Source organism: Gossypium arboreum, chromosome 2, assembly GCF_025698485.1.
Source record: "Gossypium arboreum isolate Shixiya-1 chromosome 2, ASM2569848v2, whole genome shotgun sequence".
Classification (NCBI taxonomy): Eukaryota; Viridiplantae; Streptophyta; class Magnoliopsida; order Malvales; family Malvaceae; genus Gossypium; species Gossypium arboreum.
This window is the reverse complement of record NC_069071.1, coordinates 76,583,853-76,589,418: the sequence shown is the minus strand read 5'-3', so window position 1 is coordinate 76,589,418 and position 5,566 is coordinate 76,583,853. Positions and strand designations below refer to the sequence as shown.

General features: G+C 32.6%; 1 non-coding gene across 1 annotated transcript; it reads left to right on the top strand.

The window, feature by feature from the left end:
• Positions 1-280: 280 nt before the first annotated feature.
• LOC128289656 (small nucleolar RNA R71) lies at positions 281-387 on the top strand. The gene has a single exon (XR_008279300.1). It is a non-coding gene; the product is annotated as a small nucleolar RNA R71 (small nucleolar RNA).
• The last annotated feature ends 5,179 nt before the right edge of the window (positions 388-5,566 follow it).

Here is a 5,566-nt window from a genome sequence, read left to right as displayed (position 1 = left end):
GCTCCAAGAAAAGTTAGGATGATTATGCCATGAAGGATTATAGAAGTTGGATTGGTGTCCTTATCGACTCCTATATTATTTTTGGTCCCCTATATAGTACACTGACTCGGGATTCAATAGGCAATTCTCGAAAGAATGACCTTCCCCACAGTATACATAGGAAACTACTTCGTACGGACTTGATGGTTGAGCAGCAAAATTATTAGCACTATTAGCGATAAACTATTTTAACATAGAGGAAATAGACAATACCTGAGCTGATAACGAAGTGAGAGCATCAACTTCATGATGAGGACACTTACGAAGTAACTCCTTGAATCGCTCCCAAGCCTCATACAAAGACTTGTCATCCAATTGTTGGAAAGTTGTGATCTTGTAACTCAACTTAGCATTCTTACTAGGTAGGAAATACTTAACCAAAAATCTCTCTGCTAATTCTTGCCATATAGATATGAAACTTGGTGGCAATGAATTGAGCCATGCTCGTGCTCGATCTCGCAATGAGTGCAGAAGCAACTTCAACCTCAGTGCGTCTTCAGTCACACCGGCTATCTTGAATGAATCATTCACCTCCACAAACAAGCAAAGGTGGAGATGTGGATCTTCTGTGGGCATACCACTAAATTGGCCTACCGTTTGTAGCATTTGAAACACCACTGGTTTCAATTCGAATTGGGTTGCCTCAATATCTGGTCTTCTAATTTTTGGATTTAACTCATTGAAAAGTGGCACAACATATTGTCTGATGCATCAATCCCTATCATTGGCAATAAGGATGGGGTTTCGTACATGATCGGCTTCATTACCTTGGTCTTGATTCTGATTTTCGAGGACCATCTTGACTTGTCTTTAAGCTATCCGTTCACGTCATCTTTGTCTGAAAGTTCACTCAATTTCAAGGTCTACTGAAAGTAAATCGATAATCCGATCTATGCTCATAAACACCTGAAAAGAAAATCACAAAATTAAAAAGAATAAGTTAGTACTATTAGAAATAACCAAATTGAAAATAAATAATTTCACAAAGAATGACTATGGCAACAGTTGACAATCCCCGGCAACGATGCCAAAAACTTGTAACGCTTGAGTTTGTGCAAGTGTACACAGTCATTATCAAGTAATAAGTAAGTATCGAGTTATCATCTCCATAGGGATTGTATTTGTGCTAAGTCAATTAATTTGTAAAATTATATTAACAATTTGATAAATAAAAACAATATAATTGAGAAGTGATGAGAAATTAAGTATATGAAACTAAATGCAATGATCTCTAATGCAATTTATCCTAAGTATGCAAACTACATAAATGGAATAGATTTTAGCATAATTAACACAATAAGCAACAATTATAACATAAATAATCTAGGACAATTACTTTAATTAAACTCAAATTATTATCAACATGCTCATCAATATTCAGAAAAACATTCCATGGCAACTCAATCTTTCATGAGTTTGGAAAGCAAATTAGGTCCTTTCAGAATCCTTTACTTAGTAAATATGCATTTTACTGATCTTTATTTACTAAGGGCTTCTTAGTATTCGTGCAAGGTAACAGGGACGTGTTAGGTTTGAAACAATTTCATCACACAAATCTAAAAACTCTGTAGATAACAGAGCCTGGTTAGGGTTGTTATGTAACTTGCAATTTAATCGGGTTAGGATCTAAATTGAGCATGCACATTTCAATTATATGTCCATTAGCCATTGTCAAGTTAAGATCGCTCAGCTAATTTAGGTGCATTTCAATCACGTATGAAAGAAATACAAACTTGATTTTGATTGAAAACATGATCAATTGAAGCACAAACATTATAAGCATGAATAAAATAATTATTATTTAATCAAAGTAATCATCCTAACTTAAATAAAATTAAGCTATCATTTTTGTAAACAGGAACAGTAAACACATAGCAAACATTCTTGAAATAAGTTTAAAAAAAAAGAAAAAAAGAAAGATTCAACCCAAATCAAAGTGGCTGTCACCCAAGACTCTGACTGACGAGGGCTCATTCGTTCCTTCGCTTTGCTCCTTTGTTGATGACTCTCCGAGGTGGCCAACCAAGGGCTCTTTAAGAGGATAATTTGATAAAAATCCTTATGCAAAGATTATGATAGCCGTGAAGGGGAAAGAAAGCTAAGAGAGTTAAGAGAGGAGAGAATGATAAATGAGTGAGGGATGATGGATAAGTGAGAAATGGGGTCTTATTTATAGGTGAGGCAAGAGAGCTAGTTTGCAAAAAATAGGAGTGTCCATCATTTGAAACTTCATCCAAAAGTGGTAGGCCATGAATTGTGGGAGTGTGGCTAATTTTTGCTTGACTTATGTGCCACAACATATCAGGTTCAGGACTCTGTCAATTGCAAATCTCCAGGTAAATCTCCGATTTATTCAACTCTTTAAGGACCTTGTATATTTAAACCAAAATTTGATTTATGAACATCCACATGCAACCAAATTTTGGGTTGACTTGGTCCTCCATTTGGATGATTTTGTAATCAACATAAAGCTCTCAGACCTGTCCAACAATAGTAGATAATTTAGAGGACCAAAGAATATAATTTAACCACTTTAATTAATCAATTTACTTAATTAATTAAAACCCAATTTATTAATGAAGTATATTAAAATAGATTATTAAATTATTATTTAATTTAATCATGCATGACCCACTTTATAGCTTGAAAATATAATATGCTTAAATTAATATAAAAGAAGCCATTTTCTGCATGAAAACTATATAATAAAGCATAAAATTACATTTTAATAATTTCTATGTCCCAATTTCATATTTTCATCTATTTCATTAACTTATTAAACAATTACTTGGTTTTAACAACAAAGTTAAGTAAAAGGTGATGAATTATATAGACAAAATCCTATATATTTTTCAATTTACACATAGCTTCCTCTAGTTCTCAGTCAGCTTCCTCCACTTTGTGTCACTGCCTAAGAGCCTTCACTAAAGCTATATGTTTATTTTTAATTTTTTTTGATTTTATGAGCCAAAATTCTAACTGGTTCATTACTATACAACATATCAGGCTGTATCTCTACATCAATTGACAAAATTACATTTGAGGGATCAGATTTGAACGGTTTCAACACCGACACATGGAAAACATTGTGAATTTTCTCAAGTTCTAAAAGTAAAGCTAAACAAAAAGCTACCCACCCAATTCTCTCGCTAACTTCGTACGAACCAATGAATTGTGGACTGAGTTTCCCTTTTTGACAAAAAAAAAAACATTCTTCCAATGCTATACTTTCAAAAACACTTTATCGCCAACCTGAAACTCGATGTCTTTTATTTTTAAAATGGCATACGACTTCTAACTATCTGAAGTTGCCTTTAAACAATCTCATATAACCTTCACTTTTTCTTCGATTTCGCGAATCAAATAAATACCTGAAAGCTTTTTATCACTTAGCTCAGTCCAATATAATAGAGCTCTACATTTTTTTACCATACAAAGCTTCGTATAGTGCTATTTTTGTACTTGACTGGTAACTATTATTATAGACAAACTCAACCAATGGAAGAAAATTTTCACAATTACCTTCGAATTAAGGAATACAACATCGAAGCATGTCCTCGAGTACTTGGATTACTCTCTCAGATAGTCATCGGTATGTGGATGAAATATTGAGCTAGAAGTAAATTTGGTGCCCAAAGCCTTATTTAATTTACCCTAAAATCTAGAGGTGACCCGCAAATCCCAATAAAAAATAATCGACAATAGCACACCGTCTAATCTAACGATTTCATAAAATTATAACTGTCCTAATCTTTCATGTAAAAAACTTGTGCGCACTGGAATGAAATGTGCAGATTTATTCAAAGGGTTGACAACAACCCAAATTACCTCTTTCTTCCTTGGCAACAACAATAACCCTGACTGTAACAACCCGATTTAGACCTAATCGGAACGGTGGTTTCGAGACCACGAATCCGAGTCAAAAAATATTTAAGAATTATTTTCTATGTTTATTTTGTGTGAATTTATATCTGTGAAATTTTCGTGATTTAATTTTGTTGTTTAGGTATCCGATTAAATAAAAGAGCTTAATCGCGTAAAAGGGAAATTTGGTGGTTATTTCTAAAAGGGACCTAATTGCTATTGGCTTCTTTAATGGGAACCTTTATGTTGTAAATAGCCCACTTTCATGTTATTTGGACGGTATCAGGCTTATAATATAAAGTTTATATAATAATTTATTAAGGTTAAATTTGTAAATTAAACTTTAAGTTATAATATGTTATAATATATGTCATAAAACATAAAATAAAGTTAATATATGTGTTATAATTGTTCTCCATTGTTGAAATTAAACAAAAGAAAAAGAAAAGAAAGGAAGCTAGGGTACGGTTGATTCTAAGCTCAATCAGGGTAAGTGTTCAACTCGGTTTTAATAATTTTTACATTTTTAAAATCGTTGCTTCGAGTACTACAAAACCCATGCTTTAATTTTTGATTTGGATGAATATTTTGATTATGCCATTGTTGAGAGCTTGTGATTTTTGTTGTTTGATGATGAAATATGAAAGATATGTTTTAGATTAACATGTTTTGTATTGGAATTTTTGATGATATTGAGTAATTAGGACTAAATTACAAAATTTAAAATTTGAGGGACTAAAATGTGAAATAAATGAAATATATGGACTTGTATGAACATTGGGAACATTCGGCCTAACATGGGTATCTTGAGATTTTGCATATTTTGTGTTTTGTGCAATAGTGACTAAATTGTAAAAAGTGTAAATGTCAGGGTAAAATGGTAATTTGTCCATTTATGTGTTTTTGGAAAGAACTGAATGAAAATATATGTGAATGAGCTTAATTTGAATATTTTTAGATCAAGAACCAAAGAAATAAAATTTGGATCGTGGAAAAACGAAAGTCGTTGACTAGCAATCCCGTTTTACGTCATCCGAGGTAAGTTTATAAGAAAATAGATGAGTTTAATTGTAGTTAAATGGTAGATATATATGTTGTTATGAAATGTATGAATTTATATTTGTTATGGCCGAATATGAAAAGGCTTGACTACTACATTTTCGAATTTGTTTCCACCGAGTTACGACGTTCGAAAGCCCAGTTTGAACCTTAGGAACAGCTAGGATACATATGTCATGACATAGGATTTCGATTTATGTCTGCGAGTAAGACCATGGCATTGATATGTGCTTCTGATATATGTGTACGAGTAAGACATTTTCTGGGACAATGGCATCGATATGTGATTACATGTAAGACCATGTTTGGGACGTTGGCAATGTACGATATATGTGTGATTATCTGAGTGTCCTACGCAATTCTGAATGGTTAATCGGGCAAAGACAAGCTGTGTTCGAATGTGTTAGATAAGTTAATTGGCCAAGTATGAATTAGCTTGCTATTTAATTAAGATAAGGTAAGTAAGTAAATTGCTACTTATTCCAAATTATGCATAATGCAATTGATGGTTACATGTGAATTAGGTAAGTACATTCGGTCTTGTGAATAGTTTTTTTTAAATGAGTTTAAATTATATGTATGTATAAATACATGTATTTGGCTA